The sequence below is a fragment of the Pan troglodytes genome, chromosome 6 (genome assembly GCF_028858775.2).
Source record: "Pan troglodytes isolate AG18354 chromosome 6, NHGRI_mPanTro3-v2.0_pri, whole genome shotgun sequence".
In the NCBI taxonomy this organism is placed as follows: Eukaryota; Metazoa; Chordata; class Mammalia; order Primates; family Hominidae; genus Pan; species Pan troglodytes.
In genome coordinates, this window is record NC_072404.2 from 121,282,556 (window position 1) to 121,300,127 (window position 17,572).

Here is a 17,572-nt window from a genome sequence, read left to right on the forward strand (position 1 = left end):
CATTGGGTATTGCATTTACCCACTTTGCTTTAGCCACCAATTTTTTTTTTTTTTTTTTTTTTTTGAGACAGGGCCTCACTCTCTCACCCAGGCTGGAGTGCAGTGGTACAGTCTCAGCTCATTGCAACCTCTGCCTCCCAAGTAGCTTGGATTACAGGTCTGTACCACCATGCCTGGCTAATTTTTGTACTTTTGGTAGAGACAGGGTTTCACCATGTTGCCTAGGTTGGTCTCGAACTTCTGAGCTCAAGCAATCTGCATATCTCAGCCTCCCAAAGTGCTGGGATTACAGGCGTGAGCCATTGTGCCCGGCCACCACAATCGGTTTTTACCTGTGGACACCTCCCCTTCTGGCTGGAAGCTCAACCTGTTCAACCCAGTAAATAAAGTGCTAGAGAAAAAATTAAAAAGTGCATACTATTGGAGAACAAGATAAGCTTTGAGAGACCTCTGCCATTCTGACCCCACAGGAGACAGTGAGCACATTGCTGCTACAACCAGCAGCTGAGAAAGCCACCATACAAAGACTCTATAACCAAGGAACTCACACAGAGTCTTCACCCCTGAAAGCACCAGGAGCAGAATTAGGTGACAATAAACTGTGTCTTTTTTTATAAGGTGTCTATTCAGATCTTTTGCCAGTTTTTCAACTGGGTTGTTCGTATTCTTATTGTTGAGTTTTTAAGAGTTCTCTGTATATGTTAGGTAAAAGTTCTTCATCAGATGTCTTTTGTAAATATTTTCTCCCAGTCTGTAGCTTGTCTTCTCATTCTCTCGAATATACACTCCTCTGACGGTGCTCTGTTAGATGTTTTATGGGCACAGAAATTATATTTAGCACGGAATTTCTCCTTTTCAAGTTGCTCTCATTCTTATTGGCAAATACCTATTTCCTGGGTGTAGAAAGATCCCCATTGCTGTTTCCTATTGGCTACTCATGAAGCTGTTAAGTGGATCGTGGGAGCAGTAAACACTCCAGATAATTTGTTTATTTGGGAAACTTGCTTGGATAGTGTTTTATGTCAGAATTCTATGACAAACTGTGCTTTGGTGACTTATGTATTCAGACTCTGACTTATCTGGGAAGACAAAATGTCATTAGCATTCTAAGAAATATTAATGATTGCTATTTATATACCCCATCCACACCACTTTCACTGGCATCTGGCATTGATGATTGTGAAGTATTGATGACTTTTCCAAATAAGATGGAATATGGCAATTTGGTAAAGAGCAAACATTTTTATTTTATTTATCTGGGGTTAATTTTTTGTATTTTGAAATATTCAAAAATACTTAGTAGAAGGGATCATTTCTTTTTTCTTTTCTTTTTTTTTTTTTTTTTTGAGATGGAGTCTCCAGGCTGGAGTGCAGTGGCATGATCTCGGCTCACTGCAAGCTCCGCCTCCCGGGTTCACGCCATTCTCCTGCCTCAGCCTCCCAAGTAGCTGGGACTACAGGTGCCTGCCATCACGCCCAGCTAATTTTTTGTATTTTTTAGTAGAGATGGGATTTCACCGTGTTAGCCAGGATGGTCTTGATCTCCTGATCTTGCGATCCACCCGCCTTGGCCTCCCAAAGTGCTGGGATTACAGGCATGAGCCACCACACCCGGCCACAGAAGGGATCATTTCTAAATAGCATAGAATCACAGGGAGTACACCTCATGTGACTTCACGTTTAGAGTCAGCATTTGCTCATAATGAATTACATATCAGTAAATGAACATGACATGCTTCAACTTCAATAATATTAAACAAAACTCTTTCAGTGTGCTTATTCATAGATGAAAAACAGGGCCTGAAAACCCAGTGTGACTTGGGTGTCATATATCTTCAGTTTGGATGCACTATATCAGTGCTAATCAATAAAGGCCAGGAATGATTTTGGAGTATAATGTCCAGCCTTAAATCTTAAATGAAAGTGAAATTCAAACACTTAACCCAGCAGTAGAAGAACAAACACTAGTGAGACAGTATAATTTGTTAAGACGAACATGGGCCGGATCCATTATCTAATATATGTGTCCTCGACAGTATGTACCGTCTCAAAGAGGAAGAAATAGTCAAGGTACCCAAATGAGCCATTCCTCAGAGACAGCCAAAGAGCTCTGAGAGAGAGTAAGTGTGGGCAAGAAAGAGGGGACATTTGTGTCTCTGACCATGAACATATGCTGAGTCACCCAACTGCAGGTCCATTTTTTTGGTGAGACTGATATAAATGTTCTTCCAAACTGGCCAAGCTGCAAGGTTTCCAAAAGCAAAGCTTAAGGCTGGACGCAGTGGCTCCCACCTGTAATCCCAGCACTTTGAGAGGCTGAAGTGGGAGGGGTTTGAGACCAGCCTGGGCAATGTAGCGAGACCCCATCTCTACAAAAAAATGCAAAAAACAAAACAAAACAAAACAAAAACCCAAAACAAGCAGGCACAGTGGCTCACACCTGTAATGGCAGCACTTTGGGAGTCTGAGGCAGGTGGATCACTTGAAGTCAGGAGTTTAAGACCAGCCTGACCAACATGGTGAAACCTGTCTCTACTAAAAATACAAAAATTAGCCAGACATGGTGGTGTGCACCTGTAATCCCGGCTACTTGGGAGGCTGAGGCACGAGAGTCACTTGAACCTGGATGGTGGAGGTTGCAGTGAGCTGAGATCATGTCACTGCACTCCAGCCTGGGCAATAGAGCAAGACTCTGTCTAAAAAAAAACCCAAAAAACAAACAAAAACCAAAACAAAAACAGAGCTTAAAAAGCAAGACTTGCAGAACATTAGGACTAGGAGGTAGCTGTGGCCAGGGCTCTGTGTAATGCAAAGATTATGTCTATAGGACCTCTGCAGGCCTGGGTTTTACTCCTAGCTGTGTCCTTACTAGTTATATCACCTTGGGCAACTTATGTAAACCCCTGAGCCTCAGTTTCTTCATTTGTAAAATGGGAATAACAATTTCTGCCATTCAGTACTGTTGCCTAGATGAGTGATAATTTGTGTCAAATACCTGGCACATACTAGGGACTCAATAAATTTTAAGTACAGTAATGTCACTTAACAATGGAGATATGTTCTGAGAAATGTGTCATTAGGTGATTCCATCATTGAGCAAACATCATAGAGTGTACCTACATGAACCTAGATGCCTACTACCCACCTAGGATACAAATCTGTACAGCATATTACTGTACTGAATACTGTAGCAACTGTAACACAGTGTTAAATATTGATGTATCTAAACATGTAAACATAGAAATGTTACAGTAAAAATATGGTATTATAATCTTATGGGACCACTGTTGTCTTTGTGGCCTATCACTGATTGAAACGTTATGTGGCGCATAATTATAATTTTAAAAAATCATTCAGACCTAATGTATGCATTTAATGACTCCACTCTAAGGAAAGCCCAGATGCACTTAAATATACTTCTGTTTATACTGCTTTCATTGGAAATGAAATGCCATGTCAACTATGATGCTTTCAGTTGTAAGTAGCAAAACTGCCAACTCAAACTAGCTTAAAAAATAAAGTGAATTTATTGGTTCATGTAACTGGAAAGTCTCATGAAAATGTCAGCTTCAGGAGAAGCTTGACCCAGCAGCTTCATGATGTATGGAAATACCTGGGTTTTTTGTTTCTGCTCTGCTGCTGTGGTATCAGCTTTATTCCAAGTCTGGCTTCCTTTGTTGTTGCAAGATGCTTGTCAGAAGAAGCCTGGGTCCATCTGTTAGGATTAAGTTTACTCTGTATGCTGTAGTAGTGGCTATGACAAGATAGAAGTGTATTTCTCCTCCATATAAAAGAAATCCAGAGATAGGCAGTCCAGGGATGGTATGTGGCTCCACTATGTCATGGACCCAGACATTTAACTTGATGCTCCACGTCCTAAGGTATGGCTCCTTTTCTCAAGTTCACCTCAAGGTCCAAAATGACTGCTGGAGTTCCAGCCATTACATCTGCATTCTAGGCAGGAGGAAGGGGCAGAAGAAAGGCTTGCCTCTTCTCTTTTAAGGAGACTCATTGGAAGTGCCACACAATCCTTTGCTTACAGCTTATTGGCTGGCACATAGGGTAGTTGCCAGGGAGACTAGGAAATAAAGTCTTTTGTTCCCCCTCCCATCCTCAGTTCCTTTTGCACTGTGCTAAACAATTCTAGGACTTTTAACAGAACTCTTCATAAAAGTCTTGAATTTTATTTTATTTATGTATTTTTGAGATGGAGTCTTACTCTGTCACCCAGGCTAGAGTGCAATGGTGCTATCTTAGCCCATTGCAACCTCCACCTCCCACATTCAAGTGACTGTCCTGCCTCAGCCTCCTGAGTAGCTGGGACTACAGGCACGTACCACCACACCTGGCTAATTTTTCTTTTTTTTTTGTAGAGACAGGTTTCACCATGTTGGCCATGGCTGGTCTCAAACTCCTGACCTCAGGTGATCTGCCTGTCTCGGCCTCCCAAAGTGCTGGAATTACCACTGTGAGCTACCATGCCTGGCCAAAAATCTTGGGTTTTAGATCCCTTCTTTATTTTTTTGGATCTTTTCTGAATCTTCTCCAGTCTTTCCTGATTCACAAGGGGCACAGTCATAAGCCAGGAAATCCCTAAACCTTTATATACTTTAGTTTCCCCATCTATAAAAAGATAAAAGATAATTGTAGCTACCCTTTTTCCTCCAGAGATTAAATAAGATGCATGCATGCTTGATGCAGTGAACATTTAATGAAGGTTAAGTAATAAATGTAATACTTTGTGATTCACGGGTCCTGTCTCCTATTTGTGTTTTTATCTATCATGCTTGTTTCTTTACCTGAAACCTCCAAATCTCTTCTTGCTCAACCGCAGCTTCTGCTTCTGTAATTTGTTTTTCTCCCTTTAGAAATGCTTCTTAATAAACGCCTTTGAGTCTATTTCTGACTTCATCTCGAATTTGCCAAGGTAGTTTTTTCAGTGTCTGAAAATATGACAATAAGAGAAAATGATTCAGGAGGGCAAAGAGCAGAAAAGCAGCTATAAAGAGTGGGCAGAGGGGAAGGGGAGCGTTGGCCTCTCCCTGGGAGCTCCAGGCTCCATGTGCACACACAGGCTCATCCCCGCTTCTGTCAAGCTCTTGTTCCCAGGCTGAGTTACTTAGAAAAGGAAGAAGAATGTTTCCTATTTGTTCATGTGAGTTCACTTAAGAAACACATCCTCAGTGATTAGGCGTTAGAGCTAATTTGTCTACATGCAGCTTAGAGTTAAGCTTGGGAATTTATTTTATTTGAAATTGAAAGGATGAAGCCCTCTTTGTCTTAAGGAGCTGAGAAACACAGCTCAGCTGCGTCTAAGATGGTTTGTATTCACTCTCTTCCTTCTTGCTTCGGCAAGGATGGAAGGGCTGGGAGGATTTGCATTCAGTTTCTCATGCAAAGAGCTCCTCATGGAATTCCTGCCCTTTGCATATGCTGGACAAGACCAAGATTTTCCAGGGCGCTGCTTGCAGTTGTGTTCATAACTGTGGGGTGAGATAATAGCTAACATCAATTGACGGTCACTAGAAGCATTTTGCATGTATAATAACAGTAACAGCCAACACATAAAACGGTGCCTACTATGTGCCAGGCATAGTTTAAATTATTTTGTATACCTCAACCAATTTTATTCTTTCATACTCCTCTGAAGTAGTAATTACCATTACCTACATTTTACAGAAAGGTTAAATGTGGGCTCAGAAAGGTTAAATCACTTGCTCAGGGTTATATTCAGCTAGTGTCGGAGCCTGGATTCAAGCTGATCATATGGCTCTGTGCTCTTTTTCTTTTTTTTGTTTTTGTTTTTGTTTTGAGACAGAGTCTCGCTCTGTGCTCTTAACTGGTACATTCTACCATCTTCCTAGGAGGGGGTTTTAGTATTAATATTCTTATAAAAAGGAGACTGAGGCAGGGAGAGAGGAAGGAATCCTGGATTCCAGCGTAGGCAGGAGACTCCAGAGCCTGGGTCTTCTTTGCTACCTCCTCCAGGGACATGCGGAGACATCTCCACATCCAGCACTTCACATAGGAAGTACCCTGAGGATCACGTGGGATGACATAACCCATCTGGAGTAACTAGTGGCATGGTGCAGGGTGCAGAGCTGTGCCTGAGGTGCTCCCTAAACCCCATCAGTCCTGATACTGCTTCTGGGGCCTGGAGGGGAGTAAGGGAGGCCAGTGTTTGGGGGACAGAAGGCGGCAGTCCTGTGATCAACAAAATCATGTTTCTGGCACCAGGAGCAGAATTCATGTGTGCTTTTACTGCTTCCTGTGCTCTTCCTCATTTTACCCCAGGGCCATTGGTCATGGTGTCCTGGGACCCTCTGGGGGCTTGGAGCATCGATACCACAACCATAGTCCCACCTGTTAAGTAAGAGAACTAGCCAGGGAAGACATCATTTAAAGTGTAATTTATTTATTTGTATCTTGCCTTGCTCCCCAAAGCTTCTATGACAGGATACAGAAATGCTTCACATACTGGAAGAGTGCCTCAGTTAGGTGTGTGTGTGACAGTGTGGCTGCAATCCCAGCTCTCCTTCTCTCCTTCCCAGGAGCCATGGACAAGTGCCAGCATCTTTCTGGCACCGGATTTTTCTGCCTCTAATGTGGGAATGATATCTTCCCAGTAGAATTAGGGTAGACATTAATACCAGTTCACGTAAAGTTCTAGCACTAGCCTGGACCACAGAGGTGCTCAGTGGATAATTATTATTATTACAAGGCATAGAATTATTTAACAGAAAGAAATCAAGGGGTGGGGTCATAAAATAGAGCCAAGAATGAGGTCCATACAAAAATACCTACTATGAAGTCATACGCACTTTGTCAGGGCCAGTGTGATGAGAGAAACCTGATTATTAAATCACTCACGATGTTCACAAGAGGAAAACAGTGGGCTCAGGAGAGGCAACCGCTCAGAAAGAGCTCTTTAGAGGCCTTCTGAGAAGGGCACTGTGCAACGTTATAAACTGTTCTCAACAACTTCCTCAGAATAAACCCAGTGATAAGTGCCACCGGCTTCCCTTTAATAGAGGCTAATGGCAACAAGCCACAGCATCAGCCAATAGAAACCATTCCTGAGAGCCAGCATCATAGAGTCCAGGCACAGTGCTTGCAGGGGCTGTGATTTAACCAGGGGCAACAACAGCGAGTGCTTACTGAGCGTCAGGAGGGCCAGTGAGAGCTCTGAGCCCTCTGCATGGATCACCTCGCTTAAGTCTTACAACACCCATATGAGATTGTAATATGGTCATCCCCATTTTACAGATGAGTAAACTGAGGCCCAGAAAAGCTAAGAAAGCTTCCCAAGGTCACTGAGCTCATGATCCCTAAGCAGCGTTCAAACCCAGGCAGTCAGGCAGGCAGGCAGGCTGGCTCTGGAGCCTGTGCCACTGCCCTCTCTGGTAACTGATTAGGAACAAATATCCCTGTGATAGTCCTTCATAAAGGCTGTCCTTGACAGCTGAGCCTTTGACAAATCTTGGGCAGCAGTGAGTTTAAGGAAATGTGTGAATCCTGATGAGTTCCTGAGGGGCCAACATTCTGGAGGGCTAGTTACTGTGGAGCCGTATGCTTTACCCGTGGGCCGAGATGGAATAGGACCGACAGATTTCCGCTCAGGGTCCCAGTATGGGCTCTGGCTTGAACTGAAGGTGATCCATGAGCTGGGTTCAGAAAAGAGGGTAGGCAAATAGGGAAGCAAGGCGAAAGTGCACCTAGAAAGTAAGCTCCAGTCCACTCCAGTGCACAGACAAATGGATGATTGAGAACCCACAGTTCATGTATCAGGGCTGCCATAATTTTAATCGGAAAAATTCTTTAAGGCAGTTAAGTTTCTGTTCTGGCTATTTTTAAAAAAATAATGAATAGGGCCAGGGGCACTGGTTCACACCTGTAATCCCAGCACTTTGGGAGGCCGAGGTGGGCAGATCACTTGAGGCCAGGAGTTCGAGACCAGCCTGGTCAGCATGGCAAAACCCCATCTCTGCTAAAAATACAAAAATTAACTGGGTGTGGCGGTGGGTGCCTGTAGTCCCAGCTACTCGGGAAGCTGAGGCAGGAGAATCGCTTGAACCCAGGAGGCGGAGGTTGCAGTGAGCCGAAATCGCACCACCACGCTCCAGCCTGGGCAACAGAGCAAGACTCTGTCTCAAAAACAAAAAATAATTTTATATGTGTGTGTATATATATATACACATATATAAGTGTATATACATACACACATATGTATATATATGTATGTATATATATGTAGGTATATATGTATATGTGTATATATGTATCCTATATATATATCCTATGTATATAGATGTGTATATATATGTATGTGTATATATATGTGTATATATGTGTGTGTGTATATATATGTATGTATATAGTACCCATAGGATACTTAGTGCACATCTCTTTTATTGTGATTTTTGCCCAGTATATTGGACCCCCAAACTGTCAGACAAAAAACACTTCCAAATCTTCTCCACCCCATAATCACCATCCCAGCAGAATTTTCCAGAAAGGCAAATACAGTATTGTGCTATTTCTGCATGGTAGACATTGCATACTTATAATTCTGACACAGCAGGACTCTAAGCCATCCAGTCTTCTGGGCTCCTCTTCTTGTGTACCAAGATTAACGAGCAGAGTCCCACTCCTCTTCTGTGAAAGCCGAGTCCTCCTCAAGATGTCCTGAGACTGTCTCTGAGGACTCACAGACTCCTGGTCCAGGGTTGTCAGCATCCTGGCAGTGACTGCCCTTTCCCTGACATGTCACCCTGCTGCACAGGGCCCCAGTTTCTCTATCCTTTCTGCCTTAGGCTGCATTTGGCTGAATGCCAAGGAATTGGAGCACAGCATCATAGGGGCAATCGCAGAAGGCCTAGTGTTCTGCCCTTTAGCCAAACCACTTGCCATGTCCCCTTAAGGCCTTGCCTTGCCATTACCTTCTTGGGCTTTGCTCTTCTCCAGAAGTGGCTGTCTACTCAACTAACAGCTTCCCCAAATTCTGGTTACTTCCCACTGGAACACAACACAGCTTGTTCTTCATTTTTCTTTGTTACTTCCCAGGCTATACCCAGAGCTTGCATTTCTCACCTACAAGTCCCATCAAGGCTCATGGTATTATTTCTTCCCTATAAGAGAATGTATGTCCTATTACGTGAAAGTGGCTGCAGTCATGGCTTTAAATAGCATTCTCCCACTGCTACAATATGTGTATTGAAGCTTACAGAATAGTTGATAGTTAGGAATTAAGCCTAAAAAAGTAAGGACCAAATAACAATATAACAAAAATGACCCCAAACAAGAGATGCCCAAGCAGTATGATCAAGCAAAGAATGGTGGTACCAAAAATAAGGGCAAAGAAGAGGAGATGGCTGATGGCGGGGATGGCCCCATTGGGCTCTCACGAGAGAGGTGAAGGTGGATTGAGTATGAGGGATGGAGGATGTGATGAGCGGGGAGAGACTAGGAGGGTGTCACAGGGAGGAGAAACCACTTGAGCAGAGGCAGGGAGGTGGCCTGACACGTGACCCACTGGCTTGGAGGAGTGAGTAGGAGTAATCCAGGCTGGCGGGGAAGAGCAGGATCTTTACCAGGCCAGAAGGAGAAGCAGAAACCAGACGATGGAGACCCTGCCAATTGTCTTCTGATAGCAGTTCTGAAGTGAACAAGTTGATTGCGGTTCTCTGAGTGTAAGACACTCAACAATGTAAACTGCTAGGATGCAGCTCTCTAATTAAGACTATTTTCTTACAACATGTGTTTGTTTATTACAGAGAGCTGTGATCACTTGAGGGTGTCATGTCAACCTTGTCTCATGCACCAGCTGAATTCAGTGACACTAACATCCTGGATCCTGCAGATGAGAGTATTATGACTGCACTACCAGGGAGGCTGCCCAGGGCTGGAGATTGCTCTGCTCCAGAGGTGCTTGGTTTGCAGTGTGGGCGGACTCAACCTGAGCGAAAGCCACACAGAAGCGCCTTGAGCTGGAGCCCCATGCTAGTGTTGGTTACACCAGTGGTTCTTTTTTTTTTTTTTTTGAGATGGAGTTTCTCTCTTTTTGCCCAGGCTGGCGTGCAATGGTGTGATCTCGGCTTACCACAACCTCCACCTCCCAGGTTCAAGTGATTCTCCTGCCTCAGCCTCCCGAGTAGCTGGGATTATAGGCATGTGCCACCACGCCTAGCTAATTTTGTATTTTTATTAGAGACGGGGTTTTACCATGTTGGCCAGGCTGGTCTCGAACTCCCGACCTCAGGTGATCCTCCTGGCTTGACCTCCCAAAGTGCTGGGATTACAGGCATGAGCCACTGTGACCAGCCAACACCAGTGGTTCTTAAACTTCAGCCTGGGTCTGAGTCACCTGGAGGGCTATGAAAACACAGAGTGCTGGGCCCCATCCCCAGAGTTTGTGCCTTCAGTAGGTCTGTGGGGGGCCTAAGGATTTGCGTTTGTAACAAGTCCCCAAGTAATATGGGTGCTGCTGGTTGGGAGATCCCACTTTCGAATCGCAGGTTCACTCTTCAGTCCCATTGTTAACTTATAAAACTCTTCCTCTCTAGTTCTTCTTTTTGTAAAGGTGTGTCCTGAGGAACCTCAGATTTGAAAGAAGAGTGAATGGAAGTCAAATGTGGAAACCACTCAAATGTCCATCAACTGATGAATGAATAAACAAATCGTGGTATATCCATACAAGGAATATTATTCACCCATAAAAAGGAATGAAGTCTTAATACACCTACAACTGGATGAACATTGAAAACATTATGCTATCCATTCTGCTTCAGGTTGGAAAAAAAAATACGATCCTTACCTAAAGAAGCCATCTACAAAAGGCCACATATTGTGTGATTATATCATATGACCAGAATACGCAAATTCATAGAGACAGAAAGCAGATTAATGGTTGCCAGGAACTGGGGGAAGGGGAGGAATGAGGAGTGACTAACTGTGTTTTTCCCATTGTGATTTAAAAAAAAGTTCTGGAACCAGATAGTGGTGATGGTTGCACAACATTGTGAATGTACTCAGTACCACTGAATTGTACACTTTAAAATGGTCAGTTTTGGCTGGGCACGGTGGCTCACGCCTGTAATCCCAGCACTTTGGGAGGCTGAGGCAGGGGAATCACCTGAGTTCAGGAGTTCAAGTCCAGCCTGGCCAACATGGTGAAACCCCGTCTCTACTAAAAATACAAAAATTAGCTGGGCGTGGTGGCACATGCCTGTAGTCCCAGCTACTCAGGAGGCTGAGGCAGGAGAATCACTTGAATCTGGAAGGCGGAGATTGCAGTGAGCTGAGATTGTGTCACTGTACTCCAGCCTGGGCAACAAAGTGAGACTCTGTCTCAAAAAAAAGAAAAGTTAGTTTTATGTAATGCCTATTTTATCACAATAAAAAATTAAAAGAGTGAATGGAGTGTTGTTTTAACTCCCATTATGGGACCAGTTGAAAGGTTTATAGGATAGAGGTTGGAAATGCAAAGGGCCTAAACCAGTGGTTTTCAGCCCTGATTGAGCCATCCTATCCTTGGAGAGTTTTATGTCTTATCCTTGTCTTAGCTACGCCCAAGACCAATTAAATCAAAATCTCTGGAGGTAAGGCCCAGGCATCAAAAAAATTTTCAATACATCCCCAGATGATTCTAACATACCATCAGTATTTCAAACAGTGGCCTGAAACCTCAAGGGTCAAATGAGTTAATGACTTTGGTGCAAACTGACTTGACCCATATCATAAACAATGTGCCTTCATCTTCTCCCATACTTGCTTGGGAGGGGATGTAGAGTAGAATGAGGAGGCTTTCAGAATCAGATCTGCCCGGGATTTGAAAACTGGCTCCATTACCAACTAGCTGTGTGTCCTTGGGCAAACCACATAACCCTTGTGGGCATGTTTTCTCCTAAGTGAAGAACACCATTTCAGAGGGTTTTTGTGAGGCACACATGAAGCAGCCAATTTCCCAGCTTTACCAGTGTCAGACCCTGTTTAGTCATCATTCCTTTCTTTCCATCTCATTCTAGACCGGAAAGGAGAAACAGTCTTATCTGCATAAAAGTCCTGGTACTGCTGTATCTCATACTATAAGTTCAGTTTTCTCCCTTCACCTGAGGGTAAGTTGAAGAATAACTTCATAAGCCAGGGAGAGATACGTTTGGATCAGGAGTTAGTGATAACAGATGAGCCCAATAATAATACTTTTTGCACTCATGCTCAGATGTTTTTTATGCACCAAGCTTTATAATGATGTAGATATACTCTAAGACAAAAACAGATAAAACTCACCTATAATTTTGAATCATAAAATAGTTTGGATTTTTCCATGTTTCTGGGTAGTCCTTACTCTTTGATAATATAAGGAATATATTTTTATTCAACTACAGTTAAGGCATAGATATAATTTTATACTCTGCATTTTCTTTATCTTCAGCATTCGTTATGTTTCTATAGTTCATTATTGACATTTTAATGACTACGTAGTATTTGATCGAATAGCCTTACTATAATTTATTTTGATATTCCTCTATTAAGCCTTTTGACTGCTAAGTTTTCAATATTAGAAATTGTACATAGTAAAAATATTTCTGCACGTAACTTTTAATTTCCTTTGACTTCTTTTCTTTTTTTTTTTTTTTTTTGAGATGGAGTCTCGCCCTGATGCCCAGGCTGGAGTGCAATACCACAATCTCGTCTCACTGCAACCTCTGCCTCCCGGGTTCAAGCGATTCGCCTATCTTAGCCTCCCAAGTAGCTAGGATTACAGGCGCCTGCCACCATGCCCAGCTAATTTTTCTATTTTTAGTAAAGATGGGTTTTCACCGTGTCGGTCAGGCTGGTCTCAAATTCCTGACCTCGTGATCCACCCACCTTGGCCTCCCAAAGTACTGGGATTACAGGCATGAGCCACCGCACCCGGCCTTGACTTATTTTCTTAAAATATATTTCCTTTAAGTTACTGGATCAAGGGGTGTGAGCATTTTAAGGTTCTTGAATGCAGTATCAAATTGCTTTGGTAAAGGATTGTACCAATTTACAGTGCTACCAGCAGGGTGTGGGTGTACATTTTCAACAACTTGCCAGCACTGAATTTCATCATTTAAAAAAGGTTTACAGATTGTACATAATTTAATTTAATATAAACTAATAAATTACTGTGTCCAACTTTTGAGCATGCTTAAAATTTTTTCCCCATTTCTTTTTTGGTGGCATCCCGACTATTTCGTAAACTGCTTGAGGGCAGTTTACAAACCTTGCACATTGTAGAAAATCAATAATTGCTTTTTGAAACAATGAATAATTCAGGGAATCCCTGCTCCCAATAATTCTTCAGTTTTGATAATAGCAGTGGGTTTTGGGTTGTTTTGTTTTCAAGATAAACTAAATTACACTTTATTTCACTGATGTTGGCAGCCCCAGAGGACTCTGTTTGCAGGAAAAAAAATGTATGAAGATTTTCATAGGTGGGAAGTAGACCTCTCCCACACAACGAGAAGAGCAGCTAAATCATTGCTCTTTTCTCCCAGTCTCTCCCTGCACTCCCATCTGATTTCCTGTCTGCTCCTGAAAAGCCAGCTCAATATGAACTAAGGAAAAGCTATTTGTAGTGTTCATGGGAGGAAAAAGAACACAAATAGGCTCTTCCTAAGCTATTGAGCTTAGCTTTCACTCTTTCCAGCAGGAAAAGGGTCATGCATGTCCAGGTGATACTACTTGTACTTTGGTACCCATTGATTGGGACAGTGTGTGCCGATGAAAAGGTGCTGTGAATTCAGTAATGCTTTTTAAATACGTATTTTAATTTCAATAATGTCTACATAAATTTCAAAAACAGCAATTAAAAAATATGCTTGAGACCAATTTATCCGGCTACACCTATTTGGTGCATATTTGCATTCTTAGATTCCTTAAATGTCCTCTGCACAAAGGTTAGGAAACTGCCCTGACAATAAAGCAGTATCTTATTAGAACTAAGAGATTAACCAGTAAAGAGGACTAGAGAAGTCATTGTTAACTGATACTTTATTAGTATTTAATACAGTAACCTGCCTCTGCTAGAAGTAAGGACTCCTCCTCAACTTTTAAAGATAGCTAATTTTAGAACTCTGCTTCCTACCTGTTCACCTTTTTCTCATTGGTGACAGCAACAAACAATTAATGGCTTTCTTAAATGTCTTGTTGTCTGAAATAAGATCTTTTTCCAATTAAAAAGTAACAAAGGCTGCATCTCTCCTCTGTTTCCTTCTTTGGCTGTAACATCTTGACATCTCTCTCTCTGTCTCCTGTTTTATCCAAGACCGAGGTTACATGAAAACAAAATGGGTCATAGGCTTCTATTGCGGGGGCGGGGCGGGGGGGCAGATTATTTGTGACTTTGGTTTTAAAGAAAATTTATGCTGGTGGTTTGCAGAAAGTTGACATATATCCTAGGGTTCCCTTGTCAGAGGGCAGCAGGGTCCCCATGGGTTCACATCGTTGCCTGGACAAGGAGTCTTTGTACCCTAGTCGTGCCTGGGTTGTCGCAGGGATGGGGTAACTTATTTATTCACACTCTTTCTCCTTTCCTGTTTCCTTCAAAGACACCCTGGTCCTAGTTGACTCTACTTTACTGTTCAAAATTCAGCTCAACATATGTCAAGCTGTACGTTCTTAAACTCAAGGAAACAGAAAGGTTATAACCCCGTGGTTTCCAAGCCTGGCTCTTCATCAGAGTCTCTTGGTGAACTTTTAGAAAATCCATATTCTTGCCCCCACAGCCATTCTGATTCATTAGGATTGCTTGGGGCCATGGAACTTATATTTGAAAAAGCTCTCCTTGTGTTTCTGATGATCAGTCCAGTTTCAGAACACCAAGCTAGCCAGGCTCCCAGGGTAAGACCTCCTTGAGTATCATCTCTGGCAGGTGGTTCTATAACCTCCACTGTAAAACCTCCAGCCATGGGACACTCACCACTTTTTATGAGTGGCCCGAGTTGAGACATTCTTCCTTGTGCTGAGTGGAAAGGCATTTCCACCACAATAATTTCTACCTGTTGATTTCAATTATGCCTGTTGGAGCAATACCAAAAAAAGTTATTCTTCCCCATAATAAACTTTCAAATACTTCAACCTCTCAAGCAGTTATTGTTTCCTTCTCAGGATCTCTCTTCCCTTTTCCAGACTCTTAGTCCAGGGTCCTTCTCTGATTATGGTTGGAGTGAGAGTGTTGATTATGTGCCAAGTGCTTTAGACCTGTCTTTTAGATAAAGTCTTGAGGGAAATTTATGGTGTCACTATCTTCCCAGTATTTGGGATGAGAAGACCAAGGGCTAGAGAAGTCATATGACCTGCCCCAGCTCCCACAGCTAAGTAGCTAAATTGAAATTTGAACACTCTGTCTGACTCCAAATTCTACATCCTCAACTAACATGTTATGCTTCAGATTTTTTCTTTCTTTGTTTTTAAATGCAAAATAACAAATGCTAAATGTGCATTAAATCAAGGTATGTAAAAGTAAAACCTTCCAGTTTAAAATTCTACTCTAGAGGCTGCCACTGCCAAATTTGCGAAGGCCCTCTGCAGCCCACCACCACAAGCTGGAAGTTATAGTCACAGCAGAGGGGAGCCTTCGCCTCCTTTGCTCTGGACACCATCTGCAGTGACTGCAGCCTCCAACTGCACTGTGGGCTTGGAGCAGTGAGTAGGTTTCTTTTGACCTTGAAGCAACTAGACCCTGAGTTTTTTGTTTGCTTTAAATAAACTTGTTCAGATGGCACTCATTTTATATCCTTGCAAATGTGTTTCTTGGTCTTAGAAGGACTTTATATCTATCTCCATTATTTTTCTTGTTGGTTGTGATCCATTATATCAACTTATATAGATCTTTCAGTTCTTTCAATTTGATCACCGATTAAATTATCTCGCTCAATGTCATTCTCAGATCTTAATACATGTGATGCCTCTCTTTGTCCAAATAATTGATAAGAGCTTTGTTAAAGGTAGGACCAAGGACAGAGTCTTTGAGCACTTGTAGGGGAATTAATCAATTAATACTCCTGGGCTACAGTTTTTCAACCAAATATGAACACACCTGATTGTATTATCATTCAGTCTTGTCTATAAGGGCATGAAAAATTTGGTTAAATGCCTTTCTGTCCACAGCATTTTCCTGATTAATCCAGTAAGTTTATTCAAAAAAGGAAGTATTCAATTTTATTCTTGGCAAACCTATGTGAGTTCCTACGTACCATCACCTTTTCTTCTTAGGGTTCAGAAAATATTTCTTTTATGGTCTGTGCAAGAACTTTGCTGTGGATTGATACCAAACTTACATTTTGGCTGGGCTTCAAGTGACTCAGAAAGGGGCTGGGTTCAGGCTGGGATGTATGGAGCCTGTAGTGGTGGCAAGGCAAAGGCCAGCAGGGATAGTGAATAGAGGCCTCAGTGATGAGGTGGGTGCGTTGGTTAATTGCACAGGTGATAGGGCTAGCTAATTAGGGTAGGGAATTGACTAGCTGTCAGTGAGGTGAACTGAAGAATCCACCCTATGAAGGTGTCAAGGGGCAGGGAAAGAACAAGAATGGAATCAAGGTAGATGTCTCTTCAGAGAGCAGCCAACTGGGCAGAGAAAGGCTGGAGGCTGAAGCTTGATTAATGTACACTATGGTAGAAACCATGAAAGCCCAAGGATCCAGGAGGTGAAGCTGATGTAAGTCAAGGGTGAGAAACAGTCTTGGGGAACTGAGGCCTCATCAGGGCTTGTGATGAGACAACTGTATTCCCTGTCTCAGCAAATGATGCCAACTACCCAGTTGTCCAAACCAGAAACCTGGTGTCCTCCTGGAGTCCTACTGCTCCCTCAGTCTCCCCATAGCCACTTGAATTATCAAGCCCTATCATTCCTACCTCCCTCTAATAGTTCTCAATGCCCATTTCTCTACATTGTTCTACCACCCTTGCCACTGTCATCTCTTCCCCGACCCCCCATTTTTTTTATTGTGGTAAAATATAAATAATATAAAATTTACCATCTTAAGGATTTTTTTTTTTTCTTCTTTTCAGACAGGGTCTCACTCTGTCACCCAGGCTGGAGTGCAGTGGTGCTATCTTGGCTCATTGCAACCTCTGCCTCCCGGGTTCAAGCGATTCTCCTGCCTCAGCCTCCTGAGTAGCTGGGATTACAGGCACGCGTGCCACAATGCTCAGCTAATTTTTGTGTTTTTAGTAGAGATGGGGTTTTACCATGTTGGCCAGGCTGGTCTTGAACTCCTGACCTCAGGTGATCTGCCCGCCTCAGCCTCCCAAAGAATTTTTAAGTGTACAGTTCAGTGGAATTAAATACATTTACCATGTTGTGCAACTATTACCATCATCTGTCTCTGGAACTCTTTTCATCTCATAAAACTGGAACTCTGGGCCGGGCGCGGTGGCTCACGCCTGTAATCCCAGCACTTAGGGAGGCCGAGGCGGGCGGATCACGAGGTCAGGAGATCGAGACCATCCTGGCTAACACGGTGAAACCCCGTCTCTACTAAAAATACAAAAAAAAATTAGCCGGGCGTGGTAGCGGGCGCCTGTAGTCCCAGCTACTCGGGAG

At 42.9% G+C, this 17,572-nt stretch overlaps 1 long non-coding RNA gene across 2 annotated transcripts in view; it reads left to right on the forward strand.

Moving 5' to 3' along the window:
• Positions 1-17,572, forward strand: part of LOC129135561 (uncharacterized) — a 64,578-nt gene that overhangs the window by 23,649 nt on the left and 23,357 nt on the right. Inside the window, exons 2-3 of one of the 2 annotated variants that reach the window (XR_008536518.2) lie at positions 10,563-10,787; positions 12,024-12,113. This is a non-coding gene — a long non-coding RNA (uncharacterized LOC129135561). Of the gene's footprint in view, positions 1-10,562; positions 11,415-12,023; positions 12,114-17,572 lie in introns of those variants that run through there. The other variant, XR_008536517.2, reaches the window with a different exon arrangement.